The 17217-nt window shown below is 43.2% G+C and overlaps 1 protein-coding gene across 1 annotated transcript in view; it reads left to right on the top strand.

Annotated features, from left to right (window-relative positions):
* The first annotated feature begins 4571 nt into the window (after nt 1–4571).
* LOC122554242 (CMP-N-acetylneuraminate-beta-1,4-galactoside alpha-2,3-sialyltransferase-like) overlaps nt 4572–17217 on the top strand; it is a 627037-nt gene continuing 614391 nt past the window's right edge. Inside the window, exon 1 of the mRNA XM_043698962.1 lies at nt 4572–4825. The gene's annotated coding sequence lies outside the window, so the exon portion shown is untranslated. The remainder of the gene's footprint in view (nt 4826–17217) is intronic.

Genomic DNA, 17217 nt, shown 5'->3' on the forward strand with positions numbered 1-17217 from the left:
CCAGGACGTTGCTAATGGGGGATTCAGTGATGGTATCACCATTGAAATTCAAGGTGGTGGTTCGATTGTCTCTTGTTGGAGATGGTCATAGCCTGACATTTTCGTAGTGCAAATGTTACTCCAACATCCACAAACAAAGCTGCATTAGAACATTATTTCAATGAGCCACCACATACTGCAGCACAGAAGAACTATGAAGAGCAGAGGAAAATCACTTATGTAGTGTATTCATAAAGAATAAGTACCCAACCAACATAGTCCGCTGATTTCTCAGCAACAAACCTAAACAAGCACACAGAACATATCCAGAAACTCTAGCCACTCTCCCCAACATCAAAGACATCTCAGAAATGACTGCCAGACTACTCAGACCTCTTGGCATAATTGAATTGAATTGAATTTATTGTCATGTGTACCGAGGCAAAGTGAAAAGCTTTGTCTTGTGAGCAATAAAGGCAGATTACATAGTTAAGTGACAGGGATAGTAAATAATGGGTAAACAGCGGCAAAAACAAAAACATGTACAGCTGAATATTAAGAGTTTGTGAGTCCATTCAATATTCTAACAACAGTAGGGTAGAAACTGTTGCAAAACCGGCTGGTACGTGTGTTCGGGCTTCTATCCATTCTCCCTGATGGTAGAGATTGTAGAAAAACATTGCCAGGGTGGGATGGATCTTTGAGAATGCTGGCAGCCTTTCCTTGACGGCGGGCCAGGTAGATGGATTCTATAGATGGGAGGTTGGCCTTTGTGATTGTCTGGGCCGAGTTCACCACTCTCTGTAAGTGTCTCCGATCTTGAATGGTACAGTTGCCATACCAGGTAGTGAAACATCCAGAAGAAGAACATCCTATAAAAGTTGGCAAGGGTAACTGCTGTCATGCCAAATTTTCTCAACCGCCTGAGGAAGAAGAGACATTGTTGAGCCTTTGTAACCAGTGTGTCCACTTGAAGAGTCCAAGAAAGCTTGTTGTGGATGACCACTCCCAGGAGCTTGACACTCTCCACTTGTTCCACCTCTGTGATGTTAATGAGTAGGAGGGCATGAATAAACCTGTTGAAAGTCAAAAATGAGTTTCTTGGTTTTGCTGGCATTGAGAGCTTGGTTGAGAGCACCATTTTTCTAGGTCTTCCACCTCCTGTCTGTAGTCTGTTTCATTGTCATCTAAGATTTGACTGACTATGGTGCATCATCAGCATAGCCCACAAATCCACCAACACATTAAAACAACAGTTAATGAACTTGAAGGACCCTAGTTAGACAACAAGCAAACTAATGTCATTTACAAAATACCTTGCAAGAACTGTAACAAACATTACATTGGACAAACAGGCAGAAAACTAGCCACCAGGATACATGAACATTAACTGGCCACAAAAATACATGAGGAGAAAGTGAGGACTGCAGATGCTGGAGATCGAAGCTGAAAATGTATTGCTGGAAAAGCGCAGCAGGTCAGGCAGCATCCAAGGAGCAGGATCCTTGCTGCTTCTCCTGCTCCTTGGATGCTGCCTGACCTGCTGCGCTTTTCCAGCAACACATTTTCAGCACAAAAATACATGACTTATTCTCACTAGTATCTTTACATACAGTTAAGGAAGGACACCACTTTGACTAGGACAACACATCCAGCCTAGGACAAACCAAACAGAGACACACACAAAAATCCCTAGAAGCATGGCATTCCAACTGAACTCTATCAACAAACACATCGACTTGGATCCCATTTACCATCCCTTGAGTAAAAAAACCCAGAAAAATGACATCACCATATGAAATGACATCACCACAGGAAATGACATCACCAACCGAAGGAAGCCTCACATAAATAAAAAGCAGGCCATCCCACCAGTGCTTCATCTGGAGGCTCACTGATGATGTTACCTTGTATGGTGACGAAATGTCTGAAACCAAACCTTACAGTTCAACAAGCAAACCTACATCCAGAACTTCAATCTGAGCTACAAATCTTCTCAAACCCCATTAGTAAATGTTACTTGCCACTTGTCAGCTCAAACCTGGACATTGCCCAGATCTTGTTATGTTTAAACATGGACTGCTTCAGTGTCTGAGGATTTCAGCAAATGGTTGTGCACTTCTAACCTTATGTTGGAGGGAAGGTCATTGATGAGGCAGCTAAAGATGGTTGGGTCTAAGACATTACCCTGAGGATTGACCTCCAACAACCATGACCATCTTCCCACGTCAGGCATGACTCCAACCAGTGGAGAATTAGCTCTGATACACATTGATTCTATTTTTGCTAGAGTTCCTCGATGCCACACTCGGTCGAATGTAACCTTGATGTCAAAAAGAGTCACTCTTGCCTCACCTCTGGAATTCAGTTCTTTTGTCCATGTTTAAACCAAGGCTGTAATGAGGTCAGGAACTGAGTGGTCATGGTGGAACCCAAACTACATGTCACTGAGCAGGTTATTGTGATTATTGTGATGAGAATTGAGAGTAGACACTTGGACCAGATTGCTTTTGCCTTCCTTTTTTTGTATAGGGTATAGCTTGGTATTTGCTGAAAATGTGTTGTTGGAAAAGCTCAGCAGGTCAGGCAACATCCAAGGAGCAGGAGAGTTGACGTTTCGGGCATGAGAAGGAGGGCTCATGCCCGAAACGTTGATTCTCCTGCTTCTTGGATGCTTCCTGACCCGCTGCACTTTTCCAGCAACACATTTTCAGCTCTGATCTCCAGCATCTGCAGTCCACACTTTCTCATAGCTGGGTATTTTTCTACATTGTTGGCAATACTGCAGCTCTTTGTACAAATGTTCACCACCACTCTATTTCCAGTCACTCATCCAACTTCATATCCATGCTGCCATTGATAACTTTTAATCCATTGACTTCAATTTTACTGACAAGTCTGTTATGTAGCATTTTATCAAGTGGGTTTTGGAGGTCCACATGAATCACATAAAGTGCATCACTACAATCAGTCCTCTCTCAGTTGTCTTCACAAATAAATAAGTTGAATATGATTTGTCCTGAACAAATCTATGCTGTCATTTGTCCAAGTGGTTATTAATATTGTCCTGAATTATAATTTTTAAAGCTTTCCTACCAACAAGGTTAGCTTAGTGAAGATATGTTTGCTGGACTTATTCTTTAAACCATTTTATATAAAAGTGTAACATTTCGATTCTCCAGTCTTCTGGACCCTTGCATCTAAAGCGAGATTATAGCCAGTACCTCCACAAGTTTCAGCTTTAAAATTTCCCTCCATATTTTCAGCGACATCTGATTGGTCCGTTGTCCTATCAACTTTAAGTACACTCAGCTTTTCTAACATGCTTTTTCAATTATCAGCAGGATCTTCTTCTTTGTTAAAGACCGATGTAAAATATTCATCTATTACCTGAGTTTTGCCTCCTTGCATAAGGCCGTTATTGGTATGTAATCAACTCAGCTCCTCCTATTACCAGCCTATCACAATTTATATGTCTCAAGAAGACATTTCCATTCCATTTTGTATCAGCAGATAGTCTCCTCTCATTTAGTCCTTTCTCCTGAGTGTTACTATCCTTCGCTAACTAATTAACTTTAACCTCATCATTTAATCAAACATTGATTGTAATGATAACATAAATGATCAATTTGGCTTTTGCTTTTATATTAATTAAATCCGTAAAAGTGAGGTGTCAGTCTGGTGAATGACAACGCAGGACCATATGCATGCTAACCAGCATAAGGAATATGCACAGGCCAGTCTATCTTTCATAAGTATTGCTAAATTTCATGAAGATGACACTAAATGAACTATATCTTCAAAATATGCAATTACATTCTACTGAATCCTTGTTTAACAATCTACTCTCACAGTTTTTGATTAAACCGCGCCTTTATAAATGCTGATTAATATTTCCCTTTTGTTTTAATCACCATCTGACCTGTAAGTACTCGGTTACTCCCTTCCTTTCTAAACAATTTTAGTAGTCCTGTGGCATTGCCAGGGAGAATGGAAAAATGATAGAGCCCTATCTCCTCTTTTGTTATTCTTAGCCACCAGGAATCCATTTCACCCAGGCATTAACTATTAATCACCTAAACCCCTTAACATTTAGCTCTCATGATATATTATTGCCCACTATTATTGCCCACTCCTTAATTAAAATGACTGCACAGTCCAATCTTTTGTGGATATAGAAACAAGTATTCATCTTTCACCTCATGTAAATTACCCATTGGGTCTCGAATCGTACTTTTTCCCTTAGTTATCACCTTCCTGTTATGTATCTGTAAATTATCTTTTACGTTTTCTCTGTTTTGCTGCCAATATTTTTCATAGCCTCTCTTTGCTTTATTAATTTTCGTTTTAATTTCACTCTGGATTTTCTCTATGACGGATCGTAGATATTATGATGAAATTGCCATTGATGCGCTTTCATGCCCCTCAACTGTTTAAAACGCTTTTGAATGGGCAACTATTATTAACAGTGCAGCGTCAGCCCTGCAGCATTCCCATGTCTTATTTTAACCCATCCCCCATTCCACCTGGCACCTTACCCTTTGGGGATGGTTGAGGGAATTTCAAGTTGAAGAATTTTGATTAGTGTATGATAATCACATGGTTGTCACATGTATACGTGTGTGTATGCTACAGTAACGGCCGATCATTCGGTCAGCGGATCTTTGGCGTTCTGATTCCGGTCAGGTTCAACCCATCTCCGTATGAACTGACCCATGTATGTTTGCCATTATGGTCAGAGGATATCGTTTTCCTAAACGGCTTCATATTGCTTTCAAAGATTGAACGCAGAAACGATATTTGATGGCAGGAATGTTCACGTGAAAGTGTAGGCACTGAGGAACCAGTAAGTGCATTATAGTATGTTTTAAATGACTTTATTTGCAGCTGGGAAATCTAGTTAAGGATAAATAAGGAAAATAACTTGTCATTTCAAGTCTTCAGGTAGTGGCTTTGTTTGGCGGTTATGAGTATACATGTTTTTGACTGTAGTCAATGTTGTCCATTTTAATTTAAGAGCTTAAAGAATTACGGGTGGTTTGCTGGAGTTATTGAATGAAGGGAAGGGGTGAATTATGCTCCGGTATTCCGCTGTACTGTTGATCTTTGAACATTTATGACACAAAAATCTTGCACTTTTACTGTACACTAATATGAACACACTTGTGTGGTGTACTCGAGTTTATATCTTAATGTCAGCCCATGGATAAAGGGGCAAACTGGGTCTGCTCTTCTATGTTCGAGTACCGGTCGGTATATGCACAATACACGTGACGTTAATTCTCCTCGAATTGAAAGCTATTTAGTTTTATATAATCTTGTAACGAGGGATGGGAGGTTCGGTAAAATGTTCTAATGCAGGTGTACATAGTGTCCCGCAGCAACGGATGGGCTAAATGATGAGTTGTTTATAGTTAGAGACAAAAAGACTGCAGATACTGGCATCCAAGGTAGACAAGCAGGAGGCTGGAAGAACACAGCAAGCCGGGAACACGGCAGCATCAGGAGGTGGAGAAGTCAGTGTTTCGGGTATAACTGTTACGGTGCTGGTCTCTACTGGGATATTTCATGAAACAGCTTGATTTAATGCACCTTGATTCATGAAACAGCTTGATTTAGCGAGTGTCTGGGATTTTCGTTTGATAGTGAAAGATGGGTCAGCATTTTGGGTGGGACTTTCCAAAATCAGTTCTTAGTGACTCCTCTGCGTTCAGACGCTGTGATGCTGATTGATCTGCTGCACGTTGAAAAATGGAAACTGCTATTCCCATTTCCACCATTTCACTACTTTATGGATGAATCATTGCTGTTTCATGTAAAATTATGGTTCCAATAGGTCATAGTGGCAAGAGACCTGGCCTGACACAGACATTCAGGTATGAAATTGAAGCATCTTTGCCGATTCTTTTATTCTTTTCCTTCCATCTTTGTCGAATGGTATGATTGGAGGTGTTTAACATTCTGACATCCTGATGAGTTGCTTTTATTTATGTGAGTGTTACCACAATATTTCCAAGCTATTGATCATGGGACGTTTCGCAATTATCTCTGATTCTCTCGTATGTATTTTCCAGCACCGATTGTGAATAAGAATTGGGTTGATAGACTTCATTAATTTTGTTTTGTTCCTGGGTAAAGGACAGAAAGTCCAGTGGTAACATTTGCACCAGTGTCCTAGTAGGAATTAGTTACCACAGCCTTCAGACAACTTTTGTTGAAATGCCTTTAGAAAGCCATCTATGGGATGTGGATGTCGCTGGCTGGAACAACATTTATTGTCCGAGTTGCTCTTGAAGGTGGTGGTGAGCTGCTTTCTTGAACTGCTGCAGTCCATTTGCTGTAGTTAGGCCCACAGTGCCTTTAGGGAGAGAGTTCCAGAATTTTGACTGACAGTGAAGGAATGGTGATGTGTTTCGGAATCAGGATGGTGAGTGGCTTGGAGAGGAACTTGCAGGTCATTTTGTCTCTCGAGATGGTATTGGGCATGGGCTTGTGGGATGCTGTCTAAGGAGCCTTGGGGAATTTCTGCAGTGCATCTGGTGCAGCTGCATTATTGCAACTGAGCATCCTTGGTAGAAGGAGTGAATAGCACCACATCCCCAAACAATCAAATAGGCTGCTTCTCCTGGATGATGTCAAGCTTCTTGAGTGTTGTTGGAGCTGTACCAATTCAGGCAAGTGGGGAATACAGTTTCCCACCCCTTCCACCTCCCACCCCCCAACCGAGTTGGTGGAGTCCTGACAGCATGGTGGCTCACAGCACCATGGACCCAGGTTCAGTTCCATCTTGGGGGACTGTCTGTCTATGTAGAGTTTGCACTGGTTGTGCCAGTTTTCTCCCAGGGTCCAAGGATGTGCAGGTTAGGTGGATTGGCCAGGATAAATGTGGAGTGACTGGGTTGGAGAGTGGGATACTCTTCAGAGGGTTGGTGTGGGTGGGCTGAATGGCCTCTCTCCTCACGTCTTGTTCTTGTACCCGCAGTACTTGTGCAACTAGTCCCTTTCAGTTTCTGGTGAATGATAACCTCAGGATGCTGATCGAAGTGGATTCAGTTATAGTAATGCCATTGAATGTCAAGGGGCAATGGTTACATTCTCTCTTATTGGAGATGGTTATTGCCTAGCACGTCAGGCATAAATGTTTTTTTGCCACTTGGCAGTCCAAATCTGGATATTGTCCAGGTCTTGCTGCATTTGGACATGGCCTACTTCAGTATCTGGAGAGTCATGAATGGTGCTGAATGTTGTGCAATCATCAGAGAACATTCCCACCTCTGAAATTATGATGGAGGGAATGTCATAGATTAAGCAACTGAAAATGGATGGGCTGAGGGTTCGATCGTGAGTAACTCCCAATGAGATGTCCTACAGCTGAATTTCATGATTCCCCCCACAACCACCATTGTCACTGGGCTAATCCTTTTTTTTCTAAAAGCTGCTCCTTGGCTCAAGGACTCTTTTTTTTCAGAGGGACAATAAACCGGGCTGGGCTTCGATCAGTCTGGTTTGGTACAGAGCTGAAAAGGATTTTGCGAGGCCTTTTCAGATGAGATATGTAAACAGATGAGACTTCAGGCCAAAGTGGTCACGCTTTAGATTCAAAGAAATGGGAGTGGTCAGCTCTCTAGCTGAGCAGTTTTAGTTCAGTGTTGAACTGATGGGAAGTTTAACAGGGTGCTGTGCAGTCTCTCTCGCATGCTCTCTTTCCTCCCTTTCTGCCCCTCAACTTCAACCTGTAAGCATGTGTTCCATTTATACTGGTTTTTAAAGGGAGTTTGCTTATTGGGACTGTTGTGTATATTCGGAACAACATAATTAAGTCTAGTTGGATAGGCTGAGTTCCGTAGGGAGTCTTTGTTCTGTTCTTTCCTTCCTTGTGAATAAAATTTTGTCTGTTTTAAAATCTATTAGTCATCCTAGCTAATTTAATCTGGGTAATTTTCATTGTACACTTACCGAAACAAATTGCAAAGTTATGGTCTGGGGCTGTCTGCTTCAGAATATTTTGTGTGGTCTGGCCTAGTCCATAATGCCATTATCTTCCTTTTTTGCCATATATGACTTCGAACAGTAGAGAATTTTCCCCCTGATTTCCATTGACTCTAGTTTTACTAGGGCTTCTTGATGCTTTACTCACTCAAATGTGAACTTGATGTGAAGAGTAACCACTCTCACCTTCTGTTGTTGTTGACACCTTCCCATCACTTTACCGATAATCAAGAAGACAGAGTGGGCAGTCGTTGGTCAGGTTGGGTTTGTCTGTCTTTTAATACACAGGACATAACGGGACATTTTTTCACATTGGGTAGTCACCAGTTTTTTACTTTTACTGTAACATCTTGGCAAGTTCTAAAGCACGTCTTCAATACTAATGCCGGAATATAGTTGGGCTTATAGCCTTTGCAGTACCCAATGCCTCCAGCCATTTCTTGATGTCATGTAGAGTGAATCAAATTGGCTGTATTCAAGCATCTGTGAAATTGGGCACATCTGGAGGGGTAAAAATGGATAGTTCACTTGGCACTTCTGGCTGAAGATGTGCTGGGATGCACCATTATTGGGAGTGCCGATGTTAGTGCAGCCTCCTTCTCCAGGGAGTTATTTAATTGTCCTCCACTATTTGACTGGACGTGGCAGGACTGCAGAGCTTGATCTGATCTGTTGGTTGTGGAATCACTTTGCTCTGTCTTGCTGTTGCTGCTTGTGGTATTTAGTATAATAATCCTGTGTTGTAACTTAAGCAGGATGACACCTCACTTTTAGGTCTGCCTGATAGTGCTTCCAACATGGTTTCCTGCACGCTTTATTAAATCGGGCAGGAGAGTAGGTGGCTTAATGGCAATGTGAGCGACTCTAAAACGTAGGAGCAGAATTAGGCCATTTGACCCATCAAGTGTGCTCCACCATTTGATCATGGCTGATTTGACTCTCAATTCCATTATTCTGCTTTCTTTTCATAACCCTTGATCCACTGACCAATGGCTGATGTGTTTCTCAACCTCATCCTCCTGCCTCCTCTCTGTAACTGTTGATCCCTTACCAATCAGGAACCTATCCAAGTCTGTCTTAAGTACACTCATTGACTTAATCATCCTCTGGCTGAAGAAATTCCTCCTCCTTTTAATTCTAAAGGGTCATCCCTTCACTGAGCTCTGCCCTCTGGTCCTAGTCCCTCCTACTAGTGGGAAAAGTGTTCTTGTCTGCTCTATACAATCCCCTCAGTATTCTGTAAATTTCAATCAGATCCTCTTCCATCCTTCTAAACTGCATGACATACAGCTCAGAGACCTCAACCGTTCCGCATATCATAAGCCCTTCATACCCAGGATTATTCTTGTAAATCTCCTCTCAGCCTCCTCCAACACACTGTCCCATAGCTACTGGGTCCAAAACTGCTCTCAACATTTCAAGTGCAGTCCGACAAGGCCTGTATAACCTCAGCGGTATGTTTCCGCTCTTGTATTCTAGCTGTCTTGAAACGGATGCTAACATTGCCCTCTTGACTGCCAACTGAACCTGCATCTTAACCTTAAGGGAATCCAGAACTGGGACTACTAATTCCCATTGTGCTTCAGATTTTCACAAAGCCTTTCCCCATTCGGAAAATAGTCTATGCTTCTATTCTTCCTACCAAATGCATAACCTTACATTTTCCCAAATTGTATTCCACCTGCGACTTCTTTGAAAACTTTCCCAACCTGTCCAAGTTTCTCTGTAGTGTTCCCACTTCCTCAACATTACCTGTCCCTCCACCTCTCTGTGTCATCTGCAAACTTAGTGACAATGCCCTCAGATCCTTTGTCCAGGTTGTTAATGTATAATGTGAATAGTTGTGATCCCAACACTGACTTCTGTCAACTCCAGTCGTCACAAACTGCCACCCCGAAAAAGACCCCTTTTATCCCCACTCTTGGCTTCTGCCGGTAAGCCAATCCTCAACCCATGCCACTACCTTGTTCTTAACACCATGGGTTCTCTTCTCTTGTCAAAGGCCTTCTGGAATTCCAAATAGATCACGTCCACTGTCTCTCCTTTGCCAAACTTGTTACCTCCTCCGATGAATTCTAACAAATTTGTCAGACAAGACCTTCCCTTGACAAAGCCATGCTGTCTCAGCTCTATTTTACCATATATTCTAAGTACTCTGTAATCACATCCTTAATAATTTACTCTAAAATCTTACCAATGACTGAGGTCAGGCTAACTGGCCTATAATGTCCTGTCTTCTGCCTCCCTCCCTATTTAAATAGGTGTTACATCAGCCAATTTCCAGTTCTAGGACTCTCCCTGACCTCAGTGATTCCTGAAAAATCACCACCAATGCCTGTACAATCTCCGCAACTATCTCTTTCAGAACTCTGGAGTGTAGTCCTTTTGGTTATCCACCTTCAAACAATTCAGCTTCCCAGCACCTTCCCCTTAGTGATGGACGCTACATTCTGGTATGCTGCTGCTGTCTTCCAGTGTGAAAACTGATGCAAAGTACCTATTCGGTTCCTCCACCATTTCCTTGTTTCCCATTACTACTTCTCCAGCCTACTTTTCCAGCGGCCCAATGTCCACGGTTGTTGTAGAGTTGGGGTACACGCTAGCCAATGAGGTTGCAGATTGTTTGAGTACAGTTTTGCTGCTGCTGATGGCTCAACACTTCATGATGCCCAGTCTTGAGTAGTTACATCTGTTCAAAGTCAATCCCATTTTGTATAATGCCACATAACACAATGGAAGATATTCATAATGTGAAGATGATTTTGTCTCCACAAGCACTGTGCAAGTGGTCACTCTTACAGACACTCATGGTCAGATGATCTTGCAGCAGGCATATTCATGAGAATAATGTCAAATATATTTTTCCCTCTTATTGGCTCCCACACTAGTAGCAGTGTCCTTTAGGACGTGACTAGCTTAGTCAGTAGCTGTGCCAATGAGCGACTTTTGATGGTGGAAATAGAAATCCCATAGTACACTCAGGGCCTCCTCCAAGTTATGATCAAAATGTAGATGTACTGATTCATCAGCTGAGAGTAGGAGTACAGGATAATCAGCAGGTCTCCTTATTCATATTTGGCCTGATGCTATGAGACCTCATGGGTTCCAAAGGCAATGTTGAGGACTCCTAGGCCATATCAATCCTGACTGTATGCCTCCACCTCACAGGACATTGCCAAGAATAATGCTCTTCCTACTGTCTCATGTATAACAAATGTAATAGCATTGCCTACATCCTGATGAAGTTTTGGCCTGGTAAGATGTCTGATTTATTGATGCTTGAGTTTTTCATATTCTTGCATGTCTTCCCAGATGAGTATGCCACCACCGTCATGGACTTCATTCGCAAGTGTGTACAGGACTGCATACTAAAGAAGTCAATCAGTGTGTTCCCCAACTTGAAACCATGGATGAACCGGAAAATCCACTGCCTACTGAAGACCAGGCATGCCGCATTTAAGTCAGATGACCCAGACCTTTACAGGAAATTCAGATACGACCTCTGCAAGGCTTTTAGAGATGCCAAGAGGCAGTACCAGACAAGTTAGAAGCCCAAACTAATCTCACAGACAACGGTTGACTGTGGAAAGGCCGAGACAACATAATGGGATATAAAATGAAGCAAAACAAAATAGCAGACAAAAACACATTCTTCCCTGATGCACTCAATGCTTTTTATTCTCCGTTCAAGCAGAATGCTAGTGATGCTGTGTCCACCTGCCTCAATAGCCTCAGACGTATTATTTCCTGCATCACCGCTGCAGACTTCAGATTGGCTTCTTGAGAGTGAACCCAAGGAAAGCGACTGGCCCAGGCAGAGTACCCAGCTGTGCACTCAGATCATTGTAGACTAGCTGGTGGAAGTATTCACTGACATCTTCAACCTCTCCTTGCTACAATCTGAAGTTGCTACCTGCTTTGAAGAAGATCTCCATCATCCCAGTACCAAAGAATGCTTGGTATCCCTCAATGTCAGCAAAACTAAAGAACTGATACTGACTTAAAGAAAAAAGGAGGAGGCCATGCCCCAATCTACATGAACGGAGCTGAGGTAGAGAGGGTCAAGGGTGTAAAGTTCCTAGGAGTGATGATCACCAACAATCTATCCTGGACCTCCCACGTAGATGTAATGGTCAAGAAGGTACAGTGTTATGGACCAGGCCAGACCTCCTCAAAACATTTCAAGAAATTAGTACATATCCTAACTTTGCTAGTTGTTTTAAGGTGTATAGTGGATGGAGATCCGAGATGGCGGCAGTCTGAGTTGTCTGCTGCACTGGGCTGTGTGCCATATCCCCCTGGCAAGGTGGACATTTACCCTCTTGTTAACCATCCTCGGAGAAAAAAAATTGCTCATATAAATTTACTGAACATCTGGAACTGCTAAAATTTGGTTTGACAGCTTTAAGATCAGGATGAAAGCAAATAAAGGAAAGTGGCCGAAAGGAGTGCAGTGGGCAGGGCACTCCCCAACTGCATCAGGGGTGCCTGTAGCTATTGCTCAAACTCCCGGGGCAGCTCCTTTTGGATTTAATGGGGCAGCAGCAGTTACTGAGTTTGGCAAACTCAGAGAAAAGACTGAAGCAGCGGTGGAACTACTATCTGCCATGCTAAAAAGCATGAGCAGGAAATTCAATTGTTGGACCGAAGACTAGAGGCAGTGGAGGAGAGGACCGTGGCAGAGGTTTCGGGAGGAAGGATCCGAATGCTGGAAGACCAGGTTTGGGTCCTTCAGGAGCAAGTGTACGACCTAGAAAACACAAGTAGAAGAAAAAACGTATAGCTTGTGGGCCTGCCGGAATGCGAGGAAGATGAAGACCTCATTTGGTTTTCTGGAGAAGTGGCTCCTGAAGTTCCTGGGCCAGGAGATGGAGTCGGGCCTATTGAGTGTGGAGCGGGCCCACCAGATCACAATGCGCAGGTCCGGTTTGGACCCACGCACCCCGTGTGGTCCTAGTGCGACTCCTGCATAATAAAAGAAAACCATTCGTGATTGCAGCAAGAAGATTGGGAAGAGATCCACAGGCTTTAATGCAAAAGGCTCAATAATAATGCTTTTTTTTAGGACTTCTCAGGAGCGATAATTCAGAAGAGATGGGCATTTGATGAAGTTAAGAGAGAATTAAGGGATCTGAATATTCAGTATTCCTTGAGGTAGCCGGCCTTGAGGTGCTTGGTATATGGAGAGTCGGTTTATAATTCTGATTCTGCAGAAAAGGCGAAGGACTTTGAATTCTCTGAATTAAAGGACTAGGGTCGGGGGAGGGGCATCGTTACAGACAACTGTATCCTTTTTATTTTATTTGCCCCTTTTCTCCTTTTTTTTTTGTGGTTATCAGCTTTATACATACTGTCTTGATGTAAAACCGGAACGATTTAGTATATCGGCTGGTTGGGTATTATCTGGGGCCATTTTACTGCTGTCCTTTTTTTGGATTGTGGATGCCTATACTTGTGGAGAGGGGCGTGGGGGCAGGGTGGCGAGTGAATGGGCATTCATTGTTAACTCAGAATGTAAATAACATGTTTTCATCTGTGAATTGCCTCAGGCTCAGGCACAGCCATAGCTGGAAAGAGCCAGGATGATAGCAAGGATTGGGAGGAATGTCCCTTATGGGAAAGGGGGGGGGCGGAGATCTCTAGTGAATTGAGGGCTATTTGGGTGTTTGCTTAAGTTAAATGTAGTGGTTAGTTTTTTTTTAGTTATAGTTTTTATAGAAGTAGTTTTATAGAGTTAATGTCTTTGAGGTGCGGTGAGCAACAGATAAGCTTCCTCTTGGGAAACCATAGGCTGCCCTGGATGATCATGGCTAGTAATTTGTTCAGGTGGTGCACCTGGAATGGAAAAGGGAGCCATTCCCTGATTTAATAGAAAGAAGATGCTGTCAAGCCTTAGGAAGGAAATGGTGGATGTTGCCCTGCTGCAAGAGACGCATTTAACTGATAAGGAACATCTGAAGCTGGGGGTTGGGGGGGGGGGGGGGGGAATTATGACAGGGTATTCTTCTCCTCCGTTAGCTCCAAGAGTAGAGGAGTGGCTATACTGGTAAGAAGGAACCTTCCTTTCCAGGTAACTGAGCAAATTAAGAACTAACATGGATGGTTCATCAGTCTTAAAGCTCTAATACATGGAGGAGAGTTGGGCATCCTGAATGTGTATTGTCCCCCGGTGCGCCCTCTTAAATCTCTAATTGATGCAGTTGCTAAATTAATGAGTCTTGGGTGCACTGCACGATTATCGGACGGGATTTTAATCGCTAAAAAGATCCCAAGGTAGACAGGGTGCCAAGGGGCCCGGCAAGTACGCCCATGCAAACTAAGCAGTTGATGAACACGTGTGAGAAGTTGGGATTAGTGGATTTGTAGAGGCACCCCCACCCTAATGGAAGAGGCTTTACTTTCTATTCCGACCCACACAAGTGCCACACGCAAATTGACTTTTTCTTTATGCCATTGATTGTTTGGACAGAACATTGGCATGCAACATTGGGAATTTAGCTGTCTTGGACAATGTGCCAGTATATTTAGATGTTAAAATCAAAGGTGGTGGAATGGATGCACGCCACTGGCGCATAGACCCATTCCTGTTAAGGGATAGCAAATTCGTTGAGTACATCACAAGAGTTCAGGGCCTTGGGTACGGCCAGTAATCCGGCAATACTTTGGGAGGCCACTAAGGCCTATTTACGAGGCCTGATTATTTTGTGTTCAATGACTAGAAGGAGGCAGAGGGAGGAGCAACAACGGATGCTGGAGACGCAACTGCAGATAGCTGAGGAAGTTTATTATAATAGGGCTTCATTGGTCAAGCTGCAGTGGGTCACGGCTCTCCGGGCTTCTCTCAAGTGGCAAAAAGAAAGAGGTCTCCTTTGCTAAACAAAGTTTGTTTATTTGAATTTGGAGATAAACCAGGTAGATAACTGGCTAGAAAGAAAAATGCTTCCCAATCTATTATGTCTGTTAGAGAGAAGGCTGGCACGGTTACCCATGAGTAGAAGATGATCAATGTTAGATTTTGGGAATACTTTGCAGAGCTATATCAGTTGGAGGAGACTAACACGGTGCAGTGAGAATGCAGTCCTTTTTTTTGAGAACCTGGACCTCCCCAGTATAAATGTGGAACAGGTTTACCTGTTGAATGCGCCTTTGATGATGCAGGAAGCAATGAAGCATCTCCAGGGTGGTAAAGCACTGGGGCCAGATGGATTCCCAAGTGAATTCTATAAGGAATTCATAAATGTGTTGGTGGACCCACTTCTGGGGATGTATAACTATTCATACACACGGGATTGTCTGCCACTCTCTTAGAGAGGCTAATATCTCCCTCAGTTTAAAGAAGGGGAAAGACCCCCAAAGAATTGTGCTTCATACAGACCAATTTCATTGCTGAATGTAGATTTTAAAATTCTATCCAAGACGCTGACCCTGAGGTTGGAAAAGGTGTTGTCCCATATTATAAAAGAAGATCAGATGGGTTTTGTCAAGGGCCATAGCTCCTCCAACGATATCCGGAGGGTACTGAACGTAGTGCAGGTATGCCAGCAAAGATTGATCCTGGGTTTGGTGGCCTCCCTTGAAGCAGGAAAAGCGTTTGACTGGATACAATGGCTGTACCTGTTTTGGGATCCTAGAGCGCTTTGGTCTGGGGGGAGCCTTTGCTAGATGAGTGGTGTTGTATAATGATCCTAAGGCAGCAGCTATCACAAACAGCACTAAGCCAGATAACTTTAATATTGGAGAGGTAGTTGACAGGAGTGTTCCCTTTCACTGCGGTTATTTACCTTGGCAATTGAGCCATTAGATGAGGCTATCAAGAGTGACCCTGAAATAGTGCCAGGGGTAGGAACGGGGGAACGTAATATATGCTGATGATGTCCTTTTGCTCTTGACCAATCAAGAGGGATCCATACCTTGATTGATTCAAACAATTAATTTATTTGGCAGCTTTTCAGGCTATAGGATCAACTTTACAAAATCTGAAGCTGTGCCGGTGGGGGATTAGTGGAAGTGCTTGATCTGAAGAATGGAATGCAGCTCCCGTTTAGATGGTCGTCAAAAGGTTATTTTTTGTCTTTGGGAATTTTTATTACCCCTGCCTTCCACTTACTGTATAAAGCTAACTATGTACAACTATTGGAGAAGGTAAACAGGATTTGTAGCGGTTGGAGGGATTACCGTTATCATGGTTCGGCCGAATAGTCCTGATTAAAATGAATATTCTTCCTCGCCTGTTGTACCCCATGAGAATGCTCCTGTTGCTACCCAGGTGAGTATTACAGAGACTCAGTGGTTGACTTGGATCCTTGATTTGGTGTCACAGATGCCCCCTAATTAAATTTACTAAATTGCAGCTCTCGCAGGGTGTGTTGGGGGGTGGGGGTGGGGTAGCCTTCTGGACTTGAAGAGATATCTAATAAGCACTTTATTAGCATATATGGGTGACTGGGTACAGGGGATTCAGACTCTATTTTGTTTGATGTTGAAGTCGAGATGTCCCCCAGTTAATCTATTATTCATGGATAAGGTGAAATCCGTGACTGAGCAGTGTAAGAGTCCAATCATTTTAAAAACGGTGAAAGCCTGGAGGATAATGAGGCAAGATGAGGTCAATTGGTTTCAAACCTCTCTGTTTACCCTGTTGATAGAGCCCAAGGATTTAGACCTGGGGCAATGGACACTGGCTTTAAGGCCTGGGAGAATAAGGGAATCTCTTGTTTGGGAGATTTATTCGATGGGGAGGTCTTGATGTCATTTAGCCAGCTACATCAGAAAAATGATTGCGTTTGAGGGACCTTTTTCCAGTACTTTCAGATAAGGGATTGTATACCTGCGATGCAGTTCCAGTGCACAGGAGGATGAGAGTAAGGAGGACAGGGACAGGATTTCGTGGTCACAGGAATGTGCTGGCAGACAGCAAGCTGGTTTGAAGTATCTGAAATAAGGTAGGTGAGCTTGCAATATGGATAGGTATCTGGGACTTTGATGTTGTGGCCATTTTGGAAGCATGGATAGAGCAGGGTGAGGAATGGATGTTGCAGATTCCAGGGTTCAGATCTTTCATTAAGAACAGGCAAGGCAGTAAAAGAGGGGGAGGTGTGGCCTTGTTAGTTAAGGATAGTATAACGGTGGCTGAAAGAACTTTTTTTGACAAGGACTTGTCTACTGAGGTAGTATGGGCTGAGGTCAGAAACAGGAGAGGAGAGGTCACCCTGCTTGGAGTTTTTACAGGCCTCCGCAGAGTTCCAGAGA

The sequence above is a fragment of the Chiloscyllium plagiosum genome, chromosome 11 (genome assembly GCF_004010195.1).
Source record: "Chiloscyllium plagiosum isolate BGI_BamShark_2017 chromosome 11, ASM401019v2, whole genome shotgun sequence".
Classification (NCBI taxonomy): domain Eukaryota; kingdom Metazoa; phylum Chordata; class Chondrichthyes; order Orectolobiformes; family Hemiscylliidae; genus Chiloscyllium; species Chiloscyllium plagiosum.